General features: G+C 36.9%; 1 protein-coding gene across 1 annotated transcript in view; it reads left to right on the top strand.

Annotated features, from left to right (window-relative positions):
- LOC105805004 (ovostatin homolog 2) overlaps positions 1 to 8,085 on the top strand; it is a gene marked incomplete at its 5' end in the record, with an annotated part of 125,418 nt that overhangs the window by 98,781 nt on the left and 18,552 nt on the right. The gene's annotated exons all lie outside the window — the stretch shown is intronic.

Raw genomic sequence — 8,085 nt, forward strand, 5'->3', positions numbered from 1 at the left:
TATTTACTTTTTCAAGAAACATTTTATTATAGACAATTTCAAATATATAAAAAATTGGAAAAAATAGTATATTAACCACCACAAACCACCGCCCATGTAGTGTACCGTTATAAATTCATGACCAAATTTGCTTCATTCACATGCCTGCCAACTTAACCTCTCCTCTCAGATTATTATAGTCAAACCACTCCTTCTGTAAAGATTTTAGCATGCATCAATAAACTATATGGATTATTTTTAAAACATACCTCAATTCCATTATTCTATCTAAAAAATAAAGAGTAATTCCTCAAAAATACTAAATTTTCAAATTCTCCAATTCTGAAGTACATTTTTAGTTTATTACAACAGAATAGAAATAAGATCCATGCATTCTATTGGTTCATATGGTATCGTTTTACATTTGCCTCTGCCCCCTGAATTTCCTGTAAACTGGTAGTTAGGTTTAGAGACTTGCTCAGATTCAAGTTCATTTTTGGTGGGTACGGTAGGCAAGAATACCTCATAGGTAGTATCGTTTATTTTTCTCAGAAAGTATTGTTTCTGTCTCTTTTATTGTGATGTTAGCAGATGTTGACAAAAATTACTTAGATGCGTTATTTCTCTAGACCATTCTTTCTTAGTGTTGGCATTACTGAAATTTTTGGCCAGATGATACTTTGCTGTTGGGGCTACCCTGTGCATGGTAGGTGTTTAGCAACATCCCTGGACTCTACCCACTAAATGTCAGTAGCACATTCCCTTCCCATTTGTGACAGCTCAGAGTGTCTCCAGACATTGCCAAATGGCCAATGGAGGGCAAAATTTATTAGCTAATAAATTAAGAAGTGATACAATTACAATTTTGCAACTCTTAGAACAGTAATTCTCAATGAAGGGTGATTTGGGATGCTTTTTAAAACATTACCTAAATCCTATTATCCCATCTGAAAAATTTACCAATAATCTCCTAAGGTTTACCAGATAATCATGTTCCATATTAGCTCAGGGATTTTATCTCTGTCTTCTCCAGCATAAGATCTGGTGTTTGAGATTTGCGTGTGTGCCTGTTGCGGGGGTTGGGGGTGAACTTAAGCCCTAGCCTAGCCACTGAGGCTCAGTTCCTTTCCATTCCCTCCTGACGTTTCTTGACACACCAAGGTGTAGCATTATCTACCCTACAATCAGGAGCTCCAAGACATCTCTCCCTGTAGAGGAGAACTAAGAAAGCCCACTGAAGTGAGTCTTAATTTGTCACAGGTACAGAGGATAGGTGGTACCTACCTGAATTGGGTGCTCTTGGACAAAGTAGGCTGTTCTATCATAATACAGGTGCAGGTGGCCTTCATGAACATTTGAAAGAGTTAGTTCTTAGAAACCGACAGTAACTCCGTGATAATTTTAGGGGAACAAATGGCACCCACAGGCAGATATGAATAAGTCTCAAACAGTAAAATGTTTTAGTTCAAAGATGTAGTTATATAGAGTGGTCTTTTCTCAAATTTTTGCCATTTCATAATGGCAAATACTCTGATCAATTCCTGGAGACATGCCAATAGATTCAAGGCATTCCTTTTCTACTTTTGAAAAAGGAGCCATTTACTCTGTGATGTAGTGGGTCGCTATAGTAGCTGAATTCCTGGAAATTACAAATGGTATATTTGGCCATGCCTTGTGCAGTAAGGTCATGAAACACATGGCATTGTATTGCTAGGAGGACTTCTGAAGGGTAAGCTTTACTGCAAGAACAGAGATCTCCCTGCTTTTTTGTGTTTTCCCTACAAATATCAAGACTTCAGAGGTAGTGGCTCCAGAAGTAGTGTATCAGAACATGGAAAGCAGGGCAAAGCTGTGGGCTAACAAGAGAATTTCTCCGTAAGTGACAGTAGCAGCATCGGTGTATGGCTGAAAGGATAGTGCTTGAATGTGTAGGACATATAACAAACTCATCTGCTGCAAGAAACATCTGCAAAGGGAGTGTTGGATGCCTGGTCTCTGAAGTCTGTAATGGGCTTGGTACCACCATTTGAGTACTGTTTGGGTGTGGGGACAAAGAAAGAAAGGAAAGTTCCCAGGAATCATATGGCTTGTTCCTTCTTCTGGGACTAGAAAAGGACTCAAAGGATCTTTCTGCTTTAGGTGCACTAAAATTTGAACAAACCTCTGTGTGGATCACAAAGGCAGGATTCCATGTGTCCATGGCCTCTGGATTGCTGAGACAAGTTGAATTTTTCACAAATCAAACCTTGAGATGAAACTGAATTTAAAAGCTATGTAGATGGTGCAAATGAGGCATCAGTCTGGAAAGGCCACCTGAGAAAAAGAAGTGAGACTTGCTTGAACCAATAGGAAATGATGGGTGGCAGACGAAAGGCTTGAAGCAGGAGGTGTTTTGGTGAAACTAACTGAGCTGAGAAGAGGGTGTCTGAGACATTTTTTTCTGGTCACTGTGACCTTAGATGTCGTTAAGAAGGGTGCTCTGCAGATGTATTCAGGTACCACTTCAAGTCTTCCTTGTAAATAACAAGTTCTTTCCGATGTAAATTATCTTCAAATTCCAGTTGTGTGATGATAAGGACTTTGTAAAAGCTTGTCTTTGAAGACATTAACCAACTTTACCAATCATTCAATGCAAAGTTTTGAAATATAAATTATTTGCAAAGCACAGTGGCTCACTGCCCTATAAATCCTAGTACTTTGGGAGGATAAAGCAGGAGGATTGCATGAGGCCAGGAGTTCCACATCAGCAAGAGCAAGAGGGGAGACCCCATCTCTACAAAATGTAGAAAAAAGATTAGCCAGGCTTCGTGGTGCACACCTGTAGTCCCAGCTACATGGAAGGCTGAGGCAGGAGGATCGCTGGAGTGGGCAGTTGGAGGTTGCAGTGAGCTATGATGATGCCACTGCACTCTAGCCCAGGAGACAGAGTGAGACTCTGCCTAAAAAAAAAAAAGAAAGAAAGAAATATAAATAATTATATCTAGGTGTCTGGCTGACCATAAAAGAGACAAGCTCTATGATGTAAGTTATCTCTTATCACTGTGTGAGGGGAAGGTGGATTGGTGGAAGAGATGTCTGTCACCTTCGATTTTTCAACATATCCAAGAATTTGAGGCACAAGACCCTTCTAAAGCAGAAGGCCTTATTAAATAATTAAGCTGGATGTTATTGAAATTAGATTTTAAATTTGTTTACCTTTCCCCTTTGAGTTACCTAAGGATATGCAGAACATTCAATATCTTAGAGGTTTCATGGGCTCTTGATAGTTGGGCAATAGCTGTGAAAAAAACAGTAATTTCATAGCAGAAAAAGCACAGACATTTAAACCTGGGTTCTTATCTTAGTTTTTACACTGTCTAGTTTTGCTTTTTTGGACGACGTACTACCCTCCATAAGCCTCAGTTTATCAGTGTGTAAATGTTGTTAGTAACATATATTTGACTAGGTTCTTATGAGAATTGAATGAGATCATGTAAACAATGAGCCTTGCACAAGACACTGCAAATCATAAGCATATTTGGGTTTGTTTCCCTTCTCTTTAACAATTTGGGTTTGTTTCCCTTCTCTTTACACAAATAGAAAATTTCAACAATATCTATAATAATAATAATATGGCCTTTGATTTTCATATTAGTTCATCTTCTCTTTTAATATTGTTTTAAATGTGGTATGATCCCTAAACCAAACCCTTTATTGCTATCCAATTATTTGGTCAACATCAGTAAATAGCAGTGACAAAATGACATATCCAAAATGCCAAGTAATATACCTGATCAACCTGTTCTTACTTTAAGTGCTACTGATTACCGAAAAAAATCAAGCATGCAAACTTATTCAGATTATCAGGATGCAGCATTCAGTAATAGCTAATTTTTAGAGAAAAATAAAAGCATTTTTCACATCAAGAAAGTTATGTTTGCTTCCTCGTTAATAAAGTTTTTATTTGTGAGCTGGAGTTGAGATGCACTGTTCTAGGTATTTTATGTATGTTATTTGCAATAGTATATGTGACAATTGTGAGCCATAGATGACAATGGCCTTGATTTATAGATAAGAAAAGTGAAACGGCCTCACAAGAACTTACGATAACCTGATCAACCCAAATTGGTCAAAACACCTCCTTATTTTGCCTTCTCAGGTAATGCGTTACCGTGTAAGACCTAAGTACTGCCTTTTCAAAATAATTAGTCAACAAGTGCTAAAGATATTAACCATGTAGCAAGACTTTGAAGGTCTCCCCATGGTTTGGAAACCATTTTTCCCACAGCAGAATATATGAAAGGTGAGGAATTTCCTTTCTAACGTCTTAGACATGCATGACTATTATGTTGATGCATGGAAAACATTGAATCCTTTTTCTCTCTTCCTTTTCTCATCTGGCCCTCACGGATTAATACCATACTGAAAGCATCTAGCATTTACCAAGCCAGACTTTTCTCAACTGAGCGTGAAAATATTTGTATATGTAGCAATGAGAAAAAATCCTTTACTTGGCTGGTTACCCCCCAAATATTGGGTAAGAGTTGCAGTTATTATATGTCTGCATTCCTTTGTAAATCCTTTTAAAATCTTCCATTAGACTATTTCTCTGTTATGGCCAATTGCCCACTGCTTCATACCAACACTTCCCCATTCTCCCATTCCCATGACGGTGTTTCTCTTTTTCAATCCAAGACCAATATGCCTGGGGACAGGAGAGGGGAATTGGAATCAAGTCCTGACCTTAAGAGTTCTTATTTACTTCCTATGTCATATTTTATTTTCTCTTCTGTAAAATTTCAATTGTTCTCACAATTTACCTCAACTTAGAATCCAAAATGATCTCTACCTCCTTGAATCTCCATTCAGATATCTGCCATTTATATTTCCTGTCATTTAAGGTATAGTCAACATCACTGTCACTGCTGAGACCCTGCAGAATAGTGACTGTGGGACTGGGCCATCCATGGCTCTGGACATTGACCGGAGGTGTACACTGATCAAACCATGAGTGGTAGAGGCAGGGCCTTAAAGGAAAACTTATGGGCCTGGGGGAAAAATTCTGTCTGTATTTTAAAATGTTTATTTCATTAAGAAGTGTAAGATATACCTTTCAGAACTCATGGAAATAGAAGGGAATCACTTACCCAAAGATAAGCACAATACTTGTAAAAGAAGGCCAGGGAGAGACATTTAGTCCACTCTACACAGAGAATATTTAAAGTCAACTGCATAATATTCTTGAAATAGAGTGACAGAATTTTGGAGCTTGAAGGATCTTTAAGAAAGTCCTGACTTTTAATTTACTAACACTCAGCTTATTCTATAGCACAAAAAAATCAAGTGATCATTTCTGCATTATCTTGGGCTTAAGAATTCATATAGCCATCATCTGGGATAATTTTTTTGAAAATGATTTGTTCTATTTAAATATTATTAATTCATGAATATTCTGATATTACTCAGTATATGAAATTGATCATGACTATTCTCTTTTCTTCTTCTAGCAATTAGCCTGAAGGTATTGAAAAGGAGATAACACAGGGCTCACTTATTTGTAGAAATGGTAAGCTGACATCTTTGCATGGCCTTGCTAGCATGGAGACATTGAATGAAACCTTAATTGTCTTTGTTTTGGAAGTAACTGTTTTATCACTTATCTTCTCAGGAACATGACTACTGGGAAAGATTAAATTACTTTTGGCAATAAAATGTATTAATAAACATTTTACAAACCAAAGCAAATTTAAAAATTTTAGATCTTTCCTATTCTCTACTCCCTACTTCGAAACCCAACCCACCTGTGAGACAAAATCTGACATGTCTTTTTTTCTGATTACCACAACTTCAGGGGGCCATTACTTATCAGAGGCTTTCACTCATATCCACTGCCTAAAAATCTTTCTATTCTCAACACTGCAATAATCATTTGCCCTATTCATAGCACTAGACTACAACAGGATTTTTTTCTATCATCTAATTTATTTTGCTTTTGCTGACATTTTTGGTTTGTTTGTGTGAATGTTAGAAATACCAAAGATTCCTATAGTTAGAGAAGCCAGAGATCTCATTTCATTTTCCAATATTTTATCATCTTAAGGAGCACACACAGGTGTGGAGTATTTCAACACCAGCGTGAAAATTACACTAACCCTGAATTCAAAAAGCCTGGATTCAGATTCTGTGTTTTAGTATTTATAATTATGTGATGTTCTAAATTTCTTATTTTCCTTTGGCCTGAGCATTCTCTTCTATACCAAGAGGGGAAAAACATATCTGACCTATCCATCCTGTAAGTTATTTTGTGAAAATCCAATTAAATAATGTGTGCAGAATCACATAGTAAATTGTAATGTGCTCTCCAAAGTTAAGGTTTCATTGTATGTTAAATTGTACTTGATTGTGAACATTTTAAGTAAATCTGATTAGTTATAATTTTAGGAATCCCTTTGACCTTTTTTTCCTGATTATTTTAGAGTTGAGAATATTCAATAAGAAGACATTAAGTGATTTACTAATCAAGAAGAGAAATTATAATCAAAGTCAAAATCATAATTAGACTTCTGAATTAATAAATTCACTTTTCTGTTTCCTGGAATCCACAGTGTCTCAACCAGGAGTGTTATCTTCATCAGAAAATCCTGTGAAAGTTTCCCTTAGAGTGTATTGGTCTGTCCTCGGAAAGTCTACACAACAACGTGATACACAGGCTTGGAGGAAAAGGAATAATTATTCCTATTTCTGCCATGATCCTATTTACTAGTTTTGTTGTCTGTTTTGGGCTCCATTTCTGTCCTTAGAATTCAATGACTGAGGTTGGTACAGAATTTGATGACTGAAGTTGGTATAGGATTTAATGACTGAGGTAGGCATAGCTGACCAGATACTCAACCACACCAAGAAATTAACTGCCAGAGCCGCCAAGGCACACATTCACTTTCTGGCTGTTTCCTTTTTTAAAAGCCATTTTAACTCTGACACATAAAAATCTATTTCCATCATTAGCATTTCTGGCTGATGTCTCATTTAAGGCCACCTCGGTAAAGAAAAATTTTGATATTTTCTTACAAACTAGTGATTTTTAAAGCACAGCATGCTGAAACTTGTTAACATTGATATTTCACTCCTTTTGCATTGGAACTGTAACACTCAGGTAGAAGTTAATGACATTCCACACAAAGGTATGGTCCCTGTGGGCCAGTGACCAAAGTCAGGTAAAGCTTCTTACTCTTAATTTGCAGGCCCTATAAACCTAGAGCCTCAGTAACATGCCAACAACTGGAAGAGCTATAGGGTAATCAAGAATGACCATAAGACACTTAAGTACACAGAAACATAAAACATATGTCGAAATTAAGTATAACATGTACCTATAACAATAACAATAACATGTTATTGTTCCATGATGAAAAGGGAAAACTGCTTTCTTGCTGACTCATGATTTCAAAGATAGTTATGTCCATGATTTATTTTTATCATTTTTTTTAAAAACCCTGACTGTTCAACACCCAATTCTCTTCTCACCACCTATCTACAGCCCAAGGTAAAGTCTTAAGATGGACCTATTTGTGTCTACTGAGAGGATTATATGGTCTTTGTTTTTGCTTCTATTTACATGGTGAATTACATTTATAGATTTGTGTATGTTGAACCATCCCTGCATCTCTGGAATGAAGCCGACCTGTGATAAGAATGCTTAACAAAATAGGCATAGATGGGGCTTACCTAAAAATGATACAAACCATATATGACAAACCCACAGCCAACATCATACTGAATGGGGAAAAATTGAAAGCATTCCCACTCAGAACTGGAACCAGGCAAGGTTGCCCACTATCTCCACTTCTATTCAACATAGTGCTGGAAGTGCTTGCTGAAGCAATTAGACAAGAAAGTGGAATTAAGGGTGTCCAAATGGGGGCAGAAGAGCTCAAACTCTCACTCTTTGCTGATGGTATGATATTGTATCTAGAAAACCCCAAGGATTCAACCAAGAGACTCCTGGAATTGATAAATGAATTCAGTAAAGTCTCAGGATATAAAATCAATACACACAAATCAGAGGCATTCATATATGCCAATAACAGTCAAACTGAGAACCAAATCAAAGACTCAATACCCTTCACA

This window comes from Propithecus coquereli, unplaced genomic scaffold (assembly GCF_000956105.1).
Source record: "Propithecus coquereli isolate 6110/MARCELLA unplaced genomic scaffold, Pcoq_1.0 Scaffold124, whole genome shotgun sequence".
Taxonomy (NCBI): Eukaryota; Metazoa; Chordata; class Mammalia; order Primates; family Indriidae; genus Propithecus; species Propithecus coquereli.